Source organism: Lissotriton vulgaris, chromosome 6 (genome assembly GCF_964263255.1).
Source record: "Lissotriton vulgaris chromosome 6, aLisVul1.2, whole genome shotgun sequence".
Classification (NCBI taxonomy): domain Eukaryota; kingdom Metazoa; phylum Chordata; class Amphibia; order Caudata; family Salamandridae; genus Lissotriton; species Lissotriton vulgaris.
Genome location: NC_141694.1, coordinates 468,403,956 through 468,427,388, shown reverse-complemented (window position 1 = coordinate 468,427,388; position 23,433 = coordinate 468,403,956).

Genomic DNA, 23,433 nt, shown 5'->3' with positions numbered 1-23,433 from the left:
ACGCTCCAAGCTATTTTCCTGGTGTACTGTATTCACATAAATGAATGACTGGGTGGTACCAATACCATAACATATGTGCTTTTGTGTGCTTTAATCGCTGACTTCACTTTCATCTATTCGTGTAAAATATAAGAACATTTTATTGCATAATTAGAGATATGTGCTGAATTTACATGTATGCTTATCAAAACGTCAACACATCCAGCCCAAGTAGTTTGTGTTTTAGAAAATGTAGCCTTTCCTACAAATGGACTGAGGTACTACTAGCTTCACGCTTGAGTAAGGATCGTCATGTTCAGCATTTTAGCAAAACTTGCTCGCTTTATCAGACTCTACTAGCCTAATATGGAGAAATGCTCTCAAAATTATTTACAATTGCCGAATCTAACGAAAATATATTCTTATGCTGCGAACATATATATGCATGTATATAGCCATCAGGTTTCAGGTTCGTGGCCAGAGCCCTCCATTTGTTTCTGAAATGTAATTTGTCAGAACAGTGACTGATGCCTATTGTCTGAGGCATACCACCCTTTCATTCATTTAAACCACTAAGTGAAGATCTGACTGGAATCAAATCACGGAGCTGCTGTACGGTAAGACACAAAAGGCAGGGAGCCATGTGGCTTTCAGCCTGATTAATTTCAGGAGATCAGTTGTTTTTTGTTGGCAGAACTATGAATCGCAGAGTTTATGCAAACGGACAGTACGCTTTTGTCAATTTCTTTACCATGCAATCATATATTTTCTAAACTTACTTACCACGAGATGGTCCTGATGATACAGAAAAACAAAATTACTTTAGCATGCAACATGGTTGAATCCATACAACGAGCGCGTGCACAAGTTTTGGAGCACGTGGTCTACTGTTGCGTATTTAATTGGTCCCAAGGGCCCCACTAAGTGACACCAGGTCTGCACCTATTCATTAGCCTGTCACTCACAGCACATGTTTCATTTTCAAAACAATGTATCACCGAGTAATCATTCGCAGGGGACTGAAGGATTTACAGGATTATAGACCTAAGAGACGATTGTAAACATTCTTCACCTTTAAATAAGACAAAGGTCATTTCTAAGTCATATATCTCAAGCAACGGAGCTAATCACTCGTTTAGGTCCAAATAGAAAGGTGCTGGTCTAACAGCTAATCTTCCTTGTAACGATAAGAAATGGTGCAGAAGCATCTTGTCGCACATCTTCTGCATTCCAGAACTGCATAATGATGTCTCTTTTTACAAGAATCAATGAAGCCCTTTGATTAGAGCATAATGATATAATTTTCATCTGACTAGTGCATGCAAGGCCGTAGGAGACACTTAATTGGCCGAGCAAAGGGCCTGGCTTGGCAGCAACAGCCGAGCCATCCAAAAATGTAAAACAGAAACAAATAGCAAATAAAAAAAAATGAGATAAAGACTTTACAATAAAATCAATGTTATTTTTAAACATTCCTTAAGGTCTCAATTCCGTACAGATAATTATACCACTGAACTGAGTAATGTTTATTAAAAATAATATATTTTTAAACAGGAAACATTCTAGAATACCAGATACCCTGGTGACGTTGAAATGAGTTACCCAAAATGTGTTAGTTTGTCATGCATTGAGCCTATCTTGTTATTAAATGCGGAGGAAGATTAACTCATATTGTCTATACACAAGTGAGGTTGATGCAAAGTGCAGATGCTGTACTGAATAACTTCAATGTGTTCTCAAATTGCATGTTAAAGAAGAGGTTGTATTTGAAAAAATGTGAAAAAAACATAAGAGGTTGCATATTGAAGTAAAGTGATGGATCACACAATCTGGTAAAGTGGCGGTGCAGGGATTTGAAACCAGGTCTGCCTATTGTGCAGTGTCATGGACTGTAGGGGTACATCCTTGCCTCTCTCTGCCTTTTAACAAAAAACGTTATTGCTTTGTGCTCAGTTAGTCAAGATATTGTTTTTCAATTACTCTTTGGTCTTGCCCTGAGATGTGTTCATCATTCAATTTGGCCTGAAAAGCAGTTGTAGAGCAGCTACCCCCACCTTGCCTGATGAGTCTCCCACCTTTTTTTATACTACATAACATGCTTCAGATTTCCCGCCTTAAACAATTTGGGTCCGATTACAAGTGGTGAGGCTACAAGTTATTCTCATATCTGGTGGGCTTTATTAATGACGTTCTCACGGCAGTGCCCTGAAAATGGGCATCGCAATGGGAACACCAAAAACTGTGCCTGCAAGGCACAGGCTGACATTTGTTTGGTGCAAATTCATGGGGTTACCTCATGTCTTGGAAAAATCGCAAATTCATTTAAAATTTCTCTGACCAGGTCATCTGGTATAGAAGCCAAAATAGAGACAATTTACTGTACTCATTGAAAAGAAGCCATAGATAAATCTTTCAAGATGAAACTTTTTATTAATTCATATAAGTTGATTAGAATTAACAAGGTACAGAAAAATAATAAAATAAAATCCAATTATAAAAAATTCAGGTAAAGTGAGAGAAAAGGGGAAATAAAAAAGGGGATAAGAAGACAAGAATAATGTACATGATCCAAAATAAATCTAATCCGATAACATTACAAGATAAAACGTTAAGGGCCACATGTATCAACATTTGTACTTGCGATTACCTAATTGCGATTTTCAGCAAATCGCAATTAGGTATTCACTATTAGAAATGTATGAAACGCCAAGCGTTTCATATAGACATTTAGAGTGGGTCGCAAATTGACCTACCTCATTAATACTAATGAGGTAGGCCACAACTTGCAACCCCCTAGGAATTGCTAAAATCACTGGGATGGTTGCCTGCTGGGGTCAGCAGACCACCATGTCCAAGATTGCTTTTATTAATAAGGCAATTTTTTTTTAGGCAGCCCGGTTTCATTAAAGGAAACATGTTTGTGTTTAATAAAGATGAAAAGTTTCTTTTGATTTTTTCAGAGTAGGCAGTGGTACTTGGGACCACTGCCTGCTTTAAAAAAAAAGATTTTGCATACATTCACAAAGGGGAAGGGGTCCCTTGGGGACCCCTTTGAGAATGTATGCAACAATTTGGGGACCTCCTCCCATTTGCAAATGGGTTAAGGCAAATGTTTTGTGACTGCATTTCGGACTCAAAACATTCCTTCATACCGATGTTGTCGTGTTTACCTCACTGGCCAGGGACACACCAAAACGCAACACGACAGGTTGGTGATTTGACTCTCTTTATTTATCTGTTTCTGAGCTGGTTATGGGCACGTCCGTCCTCGTCCTCCGTCCTCGTCATCCTTGCCACTTCCTGTCCCCTCACCGGATCTGGTGTCCGGTGACCTAGTCACTCTTCCTTGGGACCCACAGGGTCCTAGCACTCACTGGTCAGTCGCCACTACTGTCAGGTCACGACATCTCCCCCTTTGTTGTAAACAAATGTTCATGCCACATTTTCATAATCACCGTCGCCCCCCATTGACAGTCCTTACTTATAGTTGCAATGAAGGAAGAAAAAGAGAAGGAGAGAGGGAGAGAGAGAGAGAGCGAGAGAGAGAGAGAGAGAGAGAGAGAGAGAGATGTTGTTCCTCAATTAGTCTCTTTGGTTCCATGTGTTTCCTTCTTGATCGCTGTTTTCTGATATCCGCTTGAGCTTCTTCCTTTTGTGTGTCTTTCTATAGTTCTTGCTTTGACCTTTCCGCTTCTCTTGCTTCTACCTTGCTGACATGTGAAAGGTGCCCTGTGACGTGGTACTGGCCAAACTGCCGCCTTTGCCATCCGTTCTTTTGCTTTTGTCATCTTCAACTTGCCTCCGGGAATCTCGTTGCTCCATTTCCTCGCTTGTCATTCTTTGACCATCGCGATGCCTCCTTTCTTTCTTTTCCGTTTTGTCGCATGTCTTCCTTTCTTTTCCTGAGCCTTTGTTGTTGTGTTTGCTGTTTGAGCTCTTGCAGCAGTGTCTTGTTGTTCCACTCTTTTTCCTTTCTTGTGTGTGATAGTCTCACTCTTCTTGATTCCCTCATCGCCGTTCCATTTCTTCTTTCTTGTGCCACCACCTGTCTTCGGTGATTTTTTCTTTTGTTGATGTTGTGTCACCTTTGCTACCAGTTCTATTTCGTTGCCATCTGAATTTGGCTCTCTGCGCAGCCTCCGGTCAGCATGTGCTGGGTCGTCCTCGGCCGTCATAGCAAATCTGATCTCTTTCAATTCTTTGTGGTGCTCTTCGGTCCATGTGAAACGTTTTCCTTTGTTTGTTAGCCCCTTCAGTGGGGTGCTTGTGGCGGCATCATCTTCTTCCAGTCTTTCAGTTGCCATGAGACCCATCATTTGCGTTGTGACGTTGCTCCACAGGCACGGCGCTGTTTCTTCTGTGAACTTTCCTTGCACCATTTCTTTTGCGTCTGCTGTCGCTCTAGCCTCCGCTCTTGCTAGGGCCAGGATATTTTCTAGTGATGTTGGCTCTTTTAGTATTTTTGCACGGAAGCCCGTGTCACGGCATCCTTCTATGATTCGCAATCTTATTGGTTGTGTGTTGTCAAGTTTCCTCAGTCTGGTCGCAAAATCATCTGGTGTTTCGTCTATTTGTTGAGACGCAGTTGCGAAAATGTATCGTTCAAGATCAATATTTCTTTGCTGGTCCAAATTCATTGTTAAACATTTCTTTAGTTTTTTATAAGTAGTTGTTTCCTTTGTTGGTAGCGTCACTAGGAGGTCCCCAATGTCATCGCCTGCAGAGTTTAGTAATAGACCCAGTTTCTTTGCCGCTGTCACATCAGTCTCTTCCATGTATCTCTCCAGATGTCTGATCCAATTCTCCCACCTTATTCCTACTTGTGGCTCCGACAATTTGAATGGTGGTGGTTTTCTGTATTGTGCACTTTGTCTTTCTGGCTTGGGGTCTGTCATTTCTTCTTTTCTGTGCTCTTCTTGACACTCTTTTGTGTGCTCTTCCTGGTACTCTTTTGTTATTTCTTCTATTATCTTTTTCTTTTGTCCTCTTTTTCTTTATTGCTTCTGCTTTATTAGTGCTCAACTCGGCACTTTCTGCTCCTTTTCTTCTTTTCTGTGCTCTTCTTGGCACTCTTTTGTTATTTCTTCTATTATCTTTTCTTTTGTCTTCTTTCTTTTATCTCTGTTTCTTTTAGTATGCCATGGTGTGCTCCTTTTTCTTTATTCTTTATCTTTTTCTCTGGTGCCTTAATTCTGTTTTGTACTTTGTTTCTTCTCTTTTCCTTTTCTTTATTCTTTATCTTTTCCTCTGGCGCCTTAATTCTGTTTGTCCTTTGTTTCTTCTCCTTTATCTTCTTTGCCCTTTTCTTTTTCTTCTTTGTTGTTTTTTGTGGGGATCTTTTGTCCTCTTTTCCCTTCTTTCTACCTCTTTTTACCTTTATGTCTCTTTGTTTCCTTTAATTGCCTCTTTTTCGATGTTCTTTCACTTATTTTCTTCTATGCCTGGCCTTGAAATGGCAGCTCCGCTGTTTCTTATAGCCTATTTCTCCAATGTCCCATTTAAAATGGCCGCCGTTATCTCGCGAGATTTCGGGATCGAGATCTCGCTTTTCCTGACCTCATAATGGCCTCCTCACTCGTTCTCCTCTTTGATTGGCTCAGCCGCCTGACTTAGTAATGGCCGCCGAGACTTCTAAGTTCTCGCTGGACCTCGCGCCTTGTTTTCCGATGCCCGCGTTTGTTTTTTTTTGTGTTTTTTTTGGCGCTTACCGCGATCTGCTGCAGCTTTCCACAGTCACTGTTTGGTGGGCTCCCGCGTCGCTCTTCCCGTCTCCCATGGTACTTGCGGCGCATCCAGGGTGGGCACCTGGTTTATTACGATGGTGCACGTGCTGGACACACGTTGATCCACGTGTCTATCCGTTTCTTTCCTCGTCGCCAGTTGTCGTGTTTACCTCACTGGCCAGGGACACACCAAAACGCAACACGACAGGTTGAAGATGTGATTAGGTATTTGAAAAGGGACACCGTAAACACGCCCCTTCCTAATAGCGAATTGCTAAACCATATTGAGATTCAGTAATAGGTTATCGAATCAGAAAACAGGGTTTAGTACATTGGGAAAACCTTTTTTCTGGTTGCAAATGGCCCGATTCTACTAATTGATCCATTTGCAACCTTAAAAGAGATACATACATGTGGCCCTAAGAATTTAGGCAATTGGAAGGGAATACACATGTGTTATATGTCTAAAAGTAGGAAAACAAGGGGGTTGATACACGTCTTCTAAGAGGGGTTGATGTTAAAAAGAGGACCTGGCTTGTCACTCTAAAAAGTGGTAACTGGAGACAATAAGGCAGAACGTACAAAAACAAGTGAAATAGGACGAACATATGCCAAATCAAGTCTATGATTGTAACAAACAGTGTACTACCAGGACTGAAAAGATAACTGGGTACAATCCTTCCATTTCTTTGTTATTTGTTGGAATGCCTCTGGCAGCATGAGCTCTATTATTTTTGTACTTGATGAAACATCTCTCCAGTTGCTGGATAAGTTTTCTTTAAAAATATTAATAAAGGAGAACCGCAGAGTTGAGTTACAAATACAATTTAACTTATTCCAAACTTGTATCCAAAAAGTATGCACTAAGGGACAGGTAAATAATAGATTTGATAGGTCTGCATGTGGTGAGTGGCATGACCAACTGTTGTCGGAGAGGTCAGGATACACGTGAAGAAGAATAGAAGGAGAAAGGAAAAGTCTGTTATAAATGTAAAATAGAGTTTGGGCTGTATTAGTAGCATGTGAAGGTTTCCGTAATTTAGTCCACATTTGTCTCCAAGTGGAAATAGGCCAAGTTATATCCTAATCATGTTCCCATGCCAATTCAGTGTCAGTTTCTGGCCTTCCTACAGATGTAAGAGGAGGTAGTTAGCTGAGGCAATAGGAGATGTATGAAGGAGAGTACACAAGTTAGAGGGGAGTGTCATAGACTGTAGGGCTACAGATTGGAAGTGGCTAGGCGAATCTGTAATGATTGTTGGCAATAACTTGAATTTCGAGCAAAAGGAGGTGTGGAAAAAGTAAGAAATGAATCGTGGGAAAATAGTTGATGAATCCATATTAAATCAGTCTTTTTCCCGGCTTTCAAACACATAGGTATAATCCTATATAGTAGTGGAGTGTTCTGCCATATTCTAGAATTTAAGAAAGTAGTTTCAGTAGGATGATATAATAACAGTGTCTCCAACAGTTTACAAGGATATTTGAAAATTAGAGTAGAAAGAGTCTGAGGTTTCTTTGAGAAAGACAAATATTTGTGAAAAGCAAAGGTGGGGAGGAAACCTTTCTCCAAGTCTACCCACAAAGATTGTTGTTCCTGGGGTGAAGAAATTTAACAGATAGATTGTTTTAGAGTAAAAGCTGAGGGGTAAATTGAAAAATAAGGAAAATTTTATGCCTCCATTAGAATTTTTTTTTTTAAATGCATGCTGTTTTTTTGTTCAATAAAAGGAGGAGAGTATGGAATTGTTATTTTTTTTTTAATTTGGAGGGAATGGATAATGGACTATTCGAAATAGTGAATGCAATGATAGGTACCAGCATAATTTTTATGGTGTCAAGGCGACTCTACCAGGAAAGATGTAATGGGTGCCAGCGGTTGACTGAAAAAAAGTTTTCGGATACAGTGGCTCAGTGATTATCCAGATGGTGTCAGTGAGACCAAGGCTTATGGTGCAGGGTGAGGTGAGGTGGTGCTCATGCAGTGCTGGCAGGTTGCAGTGCAAATGACAGAGCTGGATAGCAGGAGCTAGTGTTGGTCAGCCCTGACTGCTATGTGTGATGAGGTAGTGCATTGTGAGACTTACGAGCGTTGCCCCCAGCCACGAATCAGTCATTGGCATCGAAGTCAGCAGCAGAGACAGTGTTTGTGAGACCAGGATGGCGAAGTGAAGCGGTGCAGAGTGTGGTGCCCACAGGTCATGGTGCACGCATTCGCTCAGTTACAGCGGCGGCAGTCGTCTTCTTTGGTGGGACCATGGTTTATGTGCGAGATGTGTACGGTGCCTTCTGCTGTGCTGTCAGGACACAGAGCAAGCGATAGAGTCAGTGACGGAGTTGGTTTTGTTTCCCTTTATTGTGGCAACTGAGGATACTCAGCATAAGTAAAAGAAAGTTCAGTCCAGTCCTTTTACTGTCCAAGGCACAATCAGCACCTGCAGGCCAATCCAACAAATTAGCAACACAGCAAAGGGGCAGTACTCCTCCTTGCAGCTCTTCCAGCTCTTCTTCTTGGCAGGTTCCTTGATTCCAGCAAATTCTAAAGATTTGGGGTCTGAGCCCCAACATTTATACTCAAAATTCCTTTGTTCTGTGCTTAGTCCAAACAAGTTCTGTCCTCTCTGGTCCAGCTTCCTGGCAGGAGGTGGAGACATCACTGTTCAAGGCAGACCAGACCCATTCAGGTGCAATGGAATCTCCTCCCACTACTCTAAATGCAGAGCAGACCTATTCATGTGCTAGCAAAAACTCCTCCCACTACTCTGAATGCAACCCAGGTCTATTCTGCCCAGCCCTGACTCATTTAGGTAAGGCAGGACATACAGCACTCCCCAGTGGCTATCTGAGAGAAAGCACCTCCCCAGCACCTGTCACTCCAAAGCCAGACAGTCAATCCACAAACCAGCCGGGAACACAGGGTTGTTTGGCAAGAAAATATTCACTTTCTAAAAGTGGTATTTTGAAATACAGAACATAAAAATCATCTTTACTAAACAATGCATTTTTACATTCTGAGTCCAAGCATACTAAACTTTACTTTTGTATCTTGTCCCAATGGAAAGTTATATGTATAAGCTGATATAAACAAACTCCCATTCTACCCTATGGGACAGATACCCTTTTCCATAGTGAAAAACTAAATGTACTGTTATTTACTACCAGGGCATTTTACACACACCAGTACATGTCCTACCTTTACCATATTCAGAACCCTGCCCATAGGGGTACATTGGGCCTACTTTAGGGGTGACTTACATGTTAGAAAAGGGAAGACAAGGGGAGATGAGGGCCTGGAAATTGGGTGCACTTGCCAGGTCACCATGGCAGTTACAAACTGCGCGCAGACTCTGCAGTGGAAGATCTGAGTTATCTTTACAGGGCTACTTTTATGGGTGGCACAATCAGTGCTGCAGGCCCACTACAATCATTTGATTTACAGGCCCTGGCACTCTCAGTGCACTTTATTAGGGACTTACCAGTAAATCAAATATGCCAATCATGGAAACATTAATCAATGACACAAATTGTACGGAGAGCATGTGCACTTCAGCACTGATCAGCAGTGGTAGAGTGCCTAGAGTCCTAAACCCATCAAAGATCGGTCAGGAAAAAATTGGAAGAAGAAGCAAAACGTTTAGGGATAACCCTGCAAAAAGGGCCAGTTCTAGCACAACCCCCTTCCAGCCTAAAGCCAGCGCAAGCCAATCCAAACCTCAATGGGCTTCCCTCCTTGGAACCGTAGAACATGTGACCAGTCCTGCAATAGCAGGGGTCTATTCCCGTTCTACGCCTCCCTGAACCCAGTTAGATCCCTCTATCCATACTCTCAGGGCCCACTAAGCTGACACATGGGGAAGCCTTCTTCTCACCTGTGGGCCCCATCTGTGCAGCACCTAATCTTAGCTTGCTCACAGGTTTGTCCCAGCTGGCAGACTACCCACATGGCCAACACAGTGGTGTGGCCAAGTCCACCCCGGGGTGTGACTCCTGCCCCCCGGACGAGAGCAAGCCACAGTGGGGCCTGACAGTTGTCAGTGGTGAGACCCAGGCCTTATGCCTCTTAGTGCTCTCTAACCTCTGTGGCGTCAGAGAGTGAAGGGTGTTCGCTCCAGGTTCCTGGCACCCTTTATCTACTCTCCCCCTTGCCAGAGCTGGGATGACATCCTGACACTGACCCACCAGCCCAGGGTCTTTACCCGGCAGCTTCATAGGAGGCTTGGGTGGGTTTTCCCACCCCTGGTCCTTCACCCTGGGGCTCTGTACCCTCCAACGTGGAGCAGCACCCTCTTCCAGAACTGTCAGGGCACCTGTGGCAGGTGTCCTGACCAATTCGACCACCAGTTCAGGGGTGCTAGCCTGCGACTGGTACACCAGCTTAGGGTCTGTCCCATGAGGCTGTACAAGGGACAGGGCGGGCTCTCCCACACCCAGTCCTCCTCCCTGGGGCTCTGCACCCTCCCACCTGGAGCAGTACCTCCAGAAGACAAACTGGTATGGGCACTGTTAGCAGTCTCCTCTTCTTCCAGGCCAAGGAGGCACCCTGAACCTGGCCTTCCAAACCAGGGCCTGTACTCTCAGGCTGGATCTGTGCCTGGCACAGTTAGCAGCCTCCAAGTGAGACAAACTCCTCATGAATTGTGCAAGAGAATGCCTGGCGCAAGTCTCCAGCCTCTTGTCCACCTGACAGAGCATGAACACCACCCAGGCCAGAAGTGGCCTCTCATGGGTCAGTCCTGGGGTCCCCTGACCTCAGAGCAAGCAAACCCAGACCCACTGGTCCTTCCAATGGGGACTGCATCTCTTCTCACCCCTCTCTCTGGATTCATGCACCCTCCCTACTGGAGCGGTGCTACCTGGCACCAGAACTGATGAAACGCTTGTTACAGCTGTCTCCTCCAGCGCACCTGACACCTTGGGATCTCCTCAAGGAATGGCCTATGGTACAAATAAAGAAGAGAAATTTCTGTCAATCAAAGGGGCAATAATCTGTTCACCAGCAAAAATGTAAAGGTATTCCAGACACTCAAAGATTGTTTGAGTGACAGTTGACCAGATTTGGAAGTCTCTAGTGGTGGGACCATATACAATAAAAATAGAAACAGGAGCATTGTCAATGATAAGATTAGTACGTAACCATATCCCCTCAGTATCAGTATCCATTGATAGCATACAAACATATGGAGTTTGGTGGCATAAGGTCACAACAGTGTGCTTTTTACCATTACCTGGTGAAAAATAACCATCTGAAACCCATCCTCTCTTTAATTTCAAGCACTCTGATTCTATAAAATGGGACTCTAGGAAAACTCTAATATAGCCCTTAAGATTAGATAAATGCAATAAACCCTCTGCCTTTTATTGGGTTAGCCTAAACCCTTGACATTCGAAGCTACAATTCTTAACGGTATATGGAAGAAATATTGAGTGATATATCAGTCAATAGAAGAAGAATAAGTAATGAGGACCGAGTTTGAAGTGAAAGGTAAAAGAAGGGGAAAGGAAAGGGAGTAAAAGTGAGATATAGAAATGAGTGAAGAGGCCCAGCACACGATAGTGGAAACAAATAGATAAACAGAAGATGTCACTAAAACAAGAAATATTAAAACAAAACAAAACAGAAAACATGAGGGAAAAGGGGCATACCTAAAAAAAAATTCAAAGAGTCTGAGGTGTATTAAGACCACATGGAAGGATGACACATCCGGCTCTGGAAAGAGAGTACAGGGGATACTTGAATGAGTAACATCATAAATGGAAACAGAAACATAAAACCTGTGAAGGGAGAGAAAAATATTAGTTGAGGTAATGTAATGAAAGAATATAAAGCATAAAAATCTAATGGTAATGTGAAGAACAATGCATGCCATATAGAGTCATGTTAAAGAGGCAACACCAGCAAATAAGAAGCAAAAGAGGTAAGTGAAAAATGTCATGTCTTAGTTGATCTGGATATCCATGACTTCAGTCTAACATCCTTGAAGCAATTCTTTCAGACCTGAAGGCTCCACAAAGGGAGACATTTCATTGTTATATGTGACCTTAACCAAGCAAGGATGGAAAAGGCCTTAAGGAGCTCTAAAACAGTGGAGGGATGGTCTCATGGAGAGAAATACTATGCTTCTGTCTACAATGTTCTTAGCATAATCTTGCACAAAATAGATATTAACAAACCAAGAAATCTTATTCATCAACCTAGCCACTGAGAGAAATCTAAGCAAGATCTGTGGATTCCAGAAAGTATGAATGAGAAACCCCTGGGTCTTTTTAGAGGTAGACAACGCATTTGGCAAATGACAGAGTATATGGGCATGTTGAACATTAAGCGATGGTATCATTTAAATATTTAGCAGTGCAAGAAGAAAATGTTTGTAAAACGTGAGAGAAAGGTAAAATAGTGCACCCGTTTCTGGTTTCTAAATCATTAACCTCTTTGTGAAGTATGGAGCCTTGAGACTGAACATGAGCAACTGCAAGAGTAGTTGCAGTAAAGGCAGAGATGTTGTGTTCATCTAATACAATTCTTTCATCCATTCTTGACCATTTGTCATCAAGACTCTGTAGTTTCAAGTTGATCTCCACCAGAGCCCTAATATTTTCCAATAAAAGGTCAATCGACCCTGAGGGAGGAGGTTTAGTGGGAGAAGAAGGGGCTTTATTGAGTCTTTTAGTGGTGCGTTTCCCTTCAGCAGGAGGTAGTAAGGTGAACACTGAAGTGGCAGCAGTGGAAAGATGCAGGCAGCCCATAAGTCATGTCAGAAACAGAGTCCTCTGTCTCTAGTTTAGCGGAGAGTTGAGGAAGTCACACATGAGATAAGTGGGAAGGTTTTTAGCACGTCTTATGAAGCAGTCCTAGCCTTTTCAATCTTCCCATGTACCTAAGATTATATGGAGGTATAACAGAAGTTAAATCAAGCACGTAGTTCTTACAGTAACAGTCAGTGGTATGATGTCAATGTGGAGAGAACAGCATGAAATAAGGTAAGTTCAAAGTAATTCAGCAAAAGCCTGGAAAAAAAATCTGTCTTCATTGAGGAGAAGAGACATATATAGAGGAGCTGGCATGTTAAGGCCAGGATTGAAATTCTACTTCCAAAACAGCTCAGCCATAAGCAGGAGCAAACATCTAGACACAGCAGATTGATGGAGCACGGTTTCATACATAAAGGAACTTGCTCAGATTCAATCCTCTTGAATAACATGTAATAATGTAACCAATATGTTTTGTGGATACTAATAACTGCATTACACAACATTTATTTCATCTAGGGGAAGCTTTTAAATGTGCTTTATTAACAAGTAATCTGAGTGTCCTAATCTGGCTGCCAAAAATGCAGAAATCTTCTGCACATGCGTCTACTGCATCTACGTAGTATGAAATCTTTCGCTTTGGTGGGAAATCTTTGTAGCTGTGCAGTAGTATTATGGATGGCCGCTTTGAACTTCTCATGCTAATGCACATAGCTTTTGCTTAAACTAAACCTTGCATGTCTTCGTAATTGCTAAGGCAATAGCTTGAATAAACTAAAGGGATTAGAGTAGGAATAAGTGGTATACAGTGCATTCATTTATTTTCGTATTCTAATGTGTTTCTTTGACTTTGTTATTAGTTCGTATTTGGACCTGGAGAGTGACTGAAATCTTCATCTTGCGTGTCTGCGCGCATGTGCTTTGGACTCTGTCAAATCTCAAGCTGTGACATTGAATGGCTGCCAAAATACAGTTGACCAGAAGACGCGCCTCGGAACAGCCCCTCTTAACCCGGACAGGGGAAGGAGAAAAGACAATTTGCTTACAATGTATATTTCCTAATGTGACATATACGTCATGTTATTTTATGTTATGGTATATCAATTTATAACGCGCACAGATACTCAACAGAGTGTCCCGGCACGAACTTGTGAAAAGGAGCCACACACCAAAACACTATTGAAAGAGAAGGGTTTTTAGCTTTTTTTGAAAAATCACAGATTCTTGAGTGCTGTGCAATGCCAAGGGTAAAGTATTCCATGCCAGGGCAGCTATATGCATAAAGGCGCTCCCCCCAACCATTGGCGTTTAAATCTAGGGGTCTGCATCAAAAGATGGGAGGATGACAAAGGCCTGCCTGAGACGCAGGGGATGGTGGAGTTCCACGCCTCCGCGTAGTGTCCTGGGATCCTCACCCCACCCTCTGGCGATGGCGGATTGCTGCTGGCGTGTCGGCGTGTGGATCGGCTAGCATTTTCTGCTTGAGACCTATGCTGAGGGACTGCCATGAGTCTACAGCTCTTTCAGGCTGCTCGGAGCCGCTTTTGAGATTTTACATTTCGAAATCCCGGAATCCTGAATGCTGCATTTACATCTGAGCTCACAGCAGGTGAGAGCAGAGGAGACAGGGAGAGAGGCTGAGCTGAAGACTGCGGCTCACTCGGCAGCGGCGGCTCTCGCAGGAGGCGGCCTTTTGACAAATGTAAGCAGCCTGGTCAGCTAAGCCAGGCGCTGCGTGCCGCTACAGTAAAAGATTCTTTGGCACCTGGAGTGCGGATTCTTGCCCCTTTGGATCTGACTTTTTTTTTTGGTTTCTCTTTTTTGATTCTGTTTTTTTAACTATATCTATAACCTGTTTTATATAGATATATATATACATATATATATTTTTTTTTAAGGAGTGGGAATTCTTGCCAGAGACTGGTTAGCCGATTTGAGTGCTATGGACTGTGTTTTGGCAAATTGGCCATAACTCCTGACTTAATTTTTTAGAGTCTCTCTGTGATTGATTTAGCTTTGGGCCAATAACGGGGAGGCTTCCTCCATTTAGGGTTACCCCAGTATTCCTGATTCCTACATCCTCGCAAGCGCGATTCCCAGGGCAGAAGTGAAAGGAGCTGGGGAAGGAGAAGAGCACCCCAACTGACTTGCTCTGTGCACTTTGGGCATTTGTAGTAGCTGCAAAGAAATCTGGTGCCCCGGTTGGGGTTTAAGGAGCTCCTTTGCTCTCCTGTGAAGAAAAAAAAAGAGAGGGAGAAATAAGCCTGAGTGGAGTACAGGGGTACACAAGAATATGGGCAAGCTGCTAAACACACGGATCAAAGCCAGAACTCGCCCGTTACAGGCAAAGGAAGTCAAAGAAGCAGCCAGGTTGATGGGTAAGGAATCCTCCAAGAGCGCAGATGAGCAAGAGACACCGTCCATCGAACATTTGAATCAAACTAGTCTTGCAACAAATACGACACTGGATGAGATGAATGTGTCAATTACCACCCCGGAAGTGGCTAATAATACTGGATTCAACGGTATTAAAAAAGATAAAATTGCTGTCTCTGCCAAAGGGCCAAAACAATTCCCTCTCATTGTTAAAAAACCTAGTACGCAATCCTCTGGCAGCCCTGCCCAAATGTTGTAGCTTTCAGGTGGCAACTTAGGGGTTACCCATCCAGTTACTACCCAATTGCAAGAAAAGCCTACTACAACCGGCTCTGTTATAGCTGACCCTGGGTTTAATGTCACACCACTCCCGGGTCTGATACTCCATCAAAATGAACAATCATCGTTGCTGATTGTGCAAAACGGCGCCGGTCCAGGAAACACTGAAACAGCACAAGCCCACAATCAGTTTGAGGGAGTCTCTGGTGCCTCCGATTTAATAGCCAAATCCCCCTCAGCTGAAACTTAGATACAGTCTCAATCCACATCAAAGAAGGTGTCCTTATTACCGGCCATTGATGACCATATAGATAGTCATCTTTCTTGTACAATTTATCCCTTTAGTCCCATCCTCGAGTCAGTAGGCGAGATCCAGATGACGGTGAAAAATAAGCTAAATGTATTCTTGGATGAGGTTCGGGGGCTGAAAAGATTTCAAAGAGCCGGACTAGCCTCAATTAATCAGCAGTTGGAGAAAATTGAGGATTTGGTTCAAGTTTTCCACTCAGACTTCAAGAAGCTGAAACCCGAACCTCAACTCTGGAGGACCAGATGACTGAGGTCATAGAAGATGTCCCTTTGGTCAATAAAAGCAGATGGGCGCTCAAAATAAAACTGGATGAACGGGAAAACTACACACGAAGATCTATCCTTCGAATAGGTGAATTCCCTGAAGGGTTAGAGGGATCGAATACAGTTCAATGGGTGACCTCTTTTTTAAAGCAAAAAGTAATCCCAGAATATGAAGGGGACCTAACTCTAACCCGGGCGCACCGGGTACCTGCCCATCCTTTTCCTATCTCCACACTGCCACTTACAATCCTGCTTAATTTTTCGGACTCTCGTATAAAAGAAACTATTTTATCTAAAGCAATTCAGCAAAGACAATTTTCCCAGATATATCCGCAGCAGCCGCGCATAGGAGGAAGAATTTGTGAAAATCCTCCATTTATTTAAGGCAAATGGTGCCCAGGCTATGATTGCTCAGCAATCCCAATTGAAAGTGCTGGTGAAAGGCAAATTATACACGCTGTCTGATTTGGACGAAGCACAGGAGTAACTGAAGAAATTTTCACAGGGGCATAAGGGGTGAATGGAAAGGATAAATATAGAGTAGAGGTAAAACCCATGAGATTCAAATACCGTAATGGTTACCTAGGTGATGAGTTTTTGTTACTTGTATTTTTTTGGATAGAAGGTATCAGTAGGAATCCTGGGTTGGAGGTTTAACGAAGTGGTCAAATTTTGGAACAATCAATTATTCATTACATGCTTTGAGTAATTTACTAGATGTTGAAGGGATTCCTTTTTTTTTAGCCAAGCACGATGCATTGCAGGGAGTGGAGGTGGAGGAGGAGGGGCCCCAGGGGTGTAATAACAGGACACCCGATTGTTAGGGGGAAGGGTTCTGTGGCTGGTGTGGGGGAGTCAGGAAGGGCCACATGTTGGGGGGAGGGGGCACAGGGGTAGGCATAGGAGCACTATGGAGGGGGGATCCTAGGAAGATGGCTAGGGGGTAAAAGTAAGGAAGAAATGAAGTCCTTTGTGTTTTTTGTTTTTTTATTTTTTGTAGATCAAGGTGTTACTTATTGTATTCCGGGAATGAACCGCCCACAAAATATGGTAAATATTTTAGATGTCTAGCAAAGAGCAATTTAAAGTAGTGTCATTCAATGTTAATGGCCTAAATAATAAAATGAAAATGCAGGCCATAGTGATGTGGATTAAGACAGAAAATCCCTCTGTAATTCTGTTACAGGAAAATCATATTCCATCCATAAAATTGTCATTTTTTCACTGTTCAGAGCCTGGGCGTCATATCGAGGTTTCTCTTCGATCTCGGAATCCCAGAGAGGGGTTGCTATTTTTTAAAACAAAAATATCCATGCAGAGATTATAAATTCTGAGAAAGATGATTTAGGCCACGTGTACAATTAAACACAGACAGAGACCTAAAATCTTTGTAAGTTTATATGCGCCAGTTAATTAAGATAATTTCAGAGTATATGAAGAGCTGTTTCAATCTCTATTGACTGTGATAGGAGATGTTATTATTGGAGGCGACTTTAATATTCTTATCGACCCAATTCTGGATTCCACTATCCAGACAAGAAAACAGATCAAACCAAAGTCTTTGAAAGTTATCCAAAATTATAAAACTCTTGATCTTTACGATCCGTGGCGCTCGCACTATTTGGCTAAAGCACAATTTACATGTTGGTCAGGAAGATTTAGGTCCTCATCATTGATAGATTTCTCAACAATGGATTCTCTGATCACGCTATGTTGGGTATTGAGTTTCTTTTAGAAAATAGCGTAAGAACTCCTAATCAATGGGTGTTTAATAAACAGTATTTAAACAATGAAACATAGGTTAACTCTATGAAGATAGAGATTAAATAATTAATTTCTCGAAATTACGAGTCCGCTCCACTCAACATCATCTGGGACTCCCTAAAAGCCTTCATTCGCGGAATCATCATTGGCAAGGATGCAGCTAGCTTAAAGGCAGCTAGATCCAAGAAGAAGATCCTTGAGCAAAGAGTACAGGCTTTAAGCGATATTAAGCTGCATAACCCATCTAGTATTAACCAATATCAGCTAGACCAGGCTAAACGGGAACTCAGTGCTAACTATTATGCCCAAAGAGAAGAGGTATTTTGACAACAATGCCAGAAGATATACGAAGAAAGCAACTTCACAGGGAGATTCCTAGCCTGGCAGGTCAGGGAACAAGCTGCGGATAACCTGATAAAAGGGTTAAAGTGCCCATCCATCCCTGTAGAGACAGTTGATCTAGTTAAAATAGGAGACATAATGCTTAATCACTATAACGCTATCTATAGCCAGCAACACAGCGTAGACCCTCAAAAGCTAGAAACCTTTTTACTCAATCATACATTGCCCTCGCTCTCTGAAATCGAACAACTAACTATGGCGAGCCCTTGTTCTATGGAAGAACTAGAGTCAGTTATTAAGGACCTTCCTAATGGTAATGCCTGTGGCCCTGTTTGGTTCCCCTCAGAATTTCTAAAGGTATTTTTTTGGGCTTTTGCTGATTTTTTTCTTGAATTAATACTTTTTATGTTAGAGGGAGGCACAATACCAGATTCCTTCAGACAAGGCAATGTTGTGAGCTTTCTGAGGAAGGGGAAGGACGCCAGGGACCAAAACTCCTATCGCCCAATAACTTTATTAAACTCAGACTACAAAATAGTAACAAAACTTCTATCACTACGTTTTAATCATTGCACAGCAGATTTGATCCATCCAGATCAGAATGGATTCATTGCAGGCAGGCAACTTGTTTCAGATACTCATTATTTAATTGAAGCTTTGGATTATTTTGAGACAAGAGGGATTTCTGCTTTGGTTTTGTTATTGGATGCTGAAAAAGCTTTTGATTTGGTAGTTTGGGAGACACTGTTTTGTAATTTTGGAGCACTTTGATATTTCTGGTAAAATTATATCTCTGATACGCAACTTGTATACCAATGCTCAAGCTAATGTCATCATAAATACCGCAATTGTTGGGACAGTTTCAGTTAAACGTGGTACGAGGCAAGGGTGCCCACTATTGCCAGTACTCTTTGCTTTTTTCATCGAGCCTCTGGCAGTCGCATTGAGGAACTGTGCGGAAATTCTTTCCCCAATTACATTAATGGCTAAAGTGAAACTGTACGCAGATGACATCATGCTGATTATTAAACCCGAATTACTAACTCAGGCCAAAGTATTTCAGATTTTTGAGGATTTTGAAGCCCTGGGGGGATATCGTATATATAAAAAGAAAACGGAAATATTAGTCTGTGGGGGTAAAACTCCGGAATTGCATCTCGATATACGCAGTTGTATCAACACTAAGCCCAAGAGATATCTCAGAGTTTTTTTCTCAGCGTCAGTTAAAGATTTGTATGATTTGAATTTTGATCCCCTTCTTTGGAAAGTTCAAGCATTGTTTCTTCGCTGGAATGCTTTACCATTAACCATTCTAGGTAGAGTGGCATTGATGAAAAATGTCCGTTCTCCCTTTATTACATTTTTGTTTTCAACTATTTCATGCTTTTTACTGGGGTACTTTTTTTACCAGGGTAGAATCTATTTTTTCGGTCTTCATCTGGGCAAAGAAGACACACTGCATTGCATTAAGTACTTTATATGAGGATTTGGATCAGGGAGGGCCCGCCCTGCCAAATCTCAGGGACCATTATAATGCATACATTGCACAGTACTTATCAAGATTTGAAGGTCAAATCTATAGTAAAAAATTATATACTAATTTCTTTTTCGATTTAATCTGTAAAGAAACTCAGATACCGGCCCCTCTGCAGGTGATTAAATCTCCCAAATTAGTCCGTTACAAGTTGTTACTATGTTTTTTTTAAAAACTTCAGGCTCTGTTTAAAAGATACTCGGTTCCCCCTATTAACTCAGCAAATTTACTGTCCAGTATTCTTCCATTGATGGGGGTTGTACAAGGCTTAGATCTAGCTGGTAATTGGGCTGGGGCAGGATTTCCTAAAGTTTCCGACTTTTTGAGAAATGGAGTTTGGATCACCTTGGTGGAAATTGTGGTTCTGAAAATCTTGGTCCCTGTTATATTATGATACCGAAGCCCAACACTCGTGTCAGAAAATATCATCATACCATGACGAACTTGGTATCGGCATACCGGTAATGATCAGGACATTATGCCTGTGCATTTGCGTCACGATTGAGTGACGGGAACACCCCTAAATCGCACTTCCTGTGTTGAACCTTCGAGTTCCATTTTGTGAGCGGCATCCATCTTGTGGTTGCCGTTACATAGTCAATTGACCCAGGCCGAATTCGAGCTGAAAGGACACGTCCACCTTTCCTGACTCCTCTCTGACCTGGGCGAGCTGCCTTCACTGCCTCCAGCCAAACCTGTTCGGGCAGTCCCCAACCCAGTGGCCGAGCAAGATTAGCATCAAGGCACAACATGTCATAAAGCATTTACCGCATACAGACCACACTTTATCATACACACACCTGTCCCTGTTTCTTCTTTATGGCTAGTTTTACAAGGAGGAGGTGCCCGATTTTATTGGGGTTTCATCGATATCTGATGGAAGTTCTGGGCCTGGCCAGGTAATCTATCACGAACTGGACATACGAAAATGTGGGCTTGCCATCATGACTTTGCCTTTTCTTTATTGTGAAAATATGTTTATGGTCGAATTGTAAAACCAAGAATTTCTGCCTGAAGTGTAATATCGTGTATAAAAAGAGAAGGCCGGCTCTGTAAAAACGAGCAGTCTCCTGAGAATATACACACCGTGTTGTTGTACTTCTAGGACACCTGCTTCTTGGTTGCAGCCAATAAATATCATCTTTGACTTAACCTAGAAGACTCGTGTTTCTGTGGTCTGAATGAGGAAAGGACTCGTGGTCTTTGGGTGTTGCCCTGACACTGCTGGGTTACCGGATCAGTACTGGTTCTGAAAAACCCAGTACCTCAAAATGTTGCAATTAATCCCTAGGAATTCTATGTTGTTAGGGTCTTACAATATTGTATATATGTTTCTCGTGCAACTGGACACTACTCAGCTAGGTCAACCAAGTCAATTGACTAATGAACTTTTAGTTATTGAACCTGACAGAAAAGCTGGTCATTGGAAGCGTCGTCTAGCTCAGAGTAGGAGGGCTGACTTAAGTCAGAATGCAAGTAAAAAATAGCAGGATCAGGAAAACCACACAATGTCCTTGAATACTTGGGCAGTTATTAATAAATTTAATTTCAGTACATTGCGTGGGGCTAATGCGTAGAATGCTATTTTTCAGTAAATGGCTGCTGTATCGTACACCTGCCTCCATCTCTAAAATGTATTCCAATTATTCTGCACACTGTTTTAGATGTATGCATCATTCTCCAGCCAACTGGTCACATGTAATGGTTTATTGTGTCAAGATTGCGAAAGTTTGGGAAGAAGTTTTTGCTTTTTTCCAGACTGAATATAATATCACGATCGCAGTGAACAAGAAATTAATTCTATATGGTTTTGACTCTGATCTTATGTTTTCCAATCAGATAGTTAAATTACTGTACATTGCTATGGCTGTGGCCAGATCTCTTTTGTTGCGGCAACGGCGTACAGAACAGATTCCATCTATGTATGAATGGCTACAAAATATGAGACGAGTTAAATCTAGTGAGCAGGCTTATGCACTGCAGGTAGGGTCGATTATAAGATTCGATAGGATCTGGGGGGCATATTTTTGATTGAATCGGAGAGGAATTACTGTTCTTTTGAGAGATTTTGAGGATTCAAGCATATTGTAATTCTGTGCGGTGCTACAAGGCTTGGTGCAGTTTCTCCTTTAGTTAAAAAAGGCTTTTGTTTGCACTTTGTGTTTAAGAAATGACGTTGAAATGTATTTTTCTGTTAATTTGTAATGACTTGAATAATAAAAAAATAAAAAAAAGTTGGGAAGATGAGCGCAGCTCTCTCACAGGGTTATAGAAAGCAGACCTCTTCTGAATATAGGTAGGACCCAGACCATATAGGGACCTATGAGCAATAGGAAGGGTTTAAAATTTTATTTAGGACTCCACCGGGGAGCCAGTTTAGAGAGCACAAGTGAGCACGCACGCTACACCTGCGAGACATATCCAGCAAGAGTCTGGCAGCATAGTTTTGAACAACCTGAAATTTGTTCAAGAGGTAGCCCGAGATGCCCACATAAAGTGCATTGGCACAGTCCAAGCGAGACAAAATCAAAGCACAGACACCCGTTTCTTTGGCAGGTCTAGAAAGAAGAGATAGAAACTTCCTAAAGGCTTTCAATGTGCCGAAGCAGGTCCCAACCAGCTTTTTGTCCTGGGTAGAGAAGGACAGATTCTCATTGTACCAGACCCCTGGGTTTTTTGCAGCAATACACATTGCATTAGGCAAGAGGAAGCCTGGGGGCCATAACCTCTACAGAAATTAGCTGGGAAGACGCCATACATAAGGACCTCTGATTTCTCTTTGTTACATTTTAGCTGTGCCTGTACGAGCCAGCAGAAACTGAGGACAAACAGTGTTGAGCCACAAGAACCGAGTCATCATCCCTTCCCCCAGAAAACAGAAGCTGGGTGTCGTCAGCATAGGCCATCACCTTAGCCCCTAATGATTCAGCTAGGTAGATCAGCAGAGTAACATACATGTTAAAAAGAAGGGGACTCAGGCAGGACCATTGTGGGACACCTGCTGAGATACCGAGACACAAGGTTGAAGCCAGAGCTGCTGTGAGCGGCCTTCGAGAAAAGATTTGATCTAGCGCCAGACAGAGCCAGACATCCCGATCTCCGAAAGGTGATCAAGAAGTAAAGAATGCAGCACTGTGTCGAATGCAGCCGAAAGATCAAGCATACCCAATGCAGCTCTCCCGCCGGCATCCAAACACATGCAAATTGCCTCTGTCACCTCCAGTAATGCAGACTCCGTACTAAACGAGGCATGAAATCCCGATTGAGCTGGATGCAGCAGACCCGATACCTCGACCAAATTAGTCAGTTGATTGGTGATGACCTTCTCACAGACCTTGGCCGCGCTTGGCAGCAGTGAGATGGGGCGATAGTTTGCCGGTCTCATTAGGTCAAGAGACGGCTTCTTGAGGAGAGGGAGAATTTGTGCCTGCTTCCAGAGTGCCGGAACAAGACCTTCCTGCAAGGACATATTAACGATTTTATTAGCTTCGGGATTGGCAGTATCCGCAACAGCGGCCAGAAGTCTAGCAGCACAGGGATCAGTCGGAGAGCCCGACTTCAGAGACTTAAGAATTTTGAGAGAGCAGGCCAGCTCAATAGGCTCAAAAGTTGACAAAGTATTGATAAGACTGCCAGCTGGCAGGCCAGACAGAGAGACCGTCGATGCCACAGAACCAGAAGTAAAGCTGGCTTGTATAGCGCAGACCTTGTCCAGGAAAATCTTTGCAAGAGTATTGCACCAGATCTCCGAGACTGGTGCAGCTCGAGCTTGGGCGCAAGGGGACATAAAACTTTGCACAATAGAGAATATTTCTTTGGAGTTATTGTTGGCCTAATCAATATGTAGCGAAAAATAGCAACTTTTTGTGGCTGCTATAGCGATGTAGTAGCTCTTTCGTTTAGCTCTAAGTGTATGTTTTGCTAGAAGGCAGTAGCCGCTAGAACACCATTCCCTTTCCAGTATTTTGCATTCATGTTTTAAGGCTTTCAGCTCTAAAGAAAACAATGGCTTGGGGGAGAATCTCTAGCCAACTTAGGCCGGCAAGGTGCAGAGAGCAGACACTGAAGCAGAAATCCAGTCAGTAAACCTGGACAGATTTCCCTCGAGATCTTGCT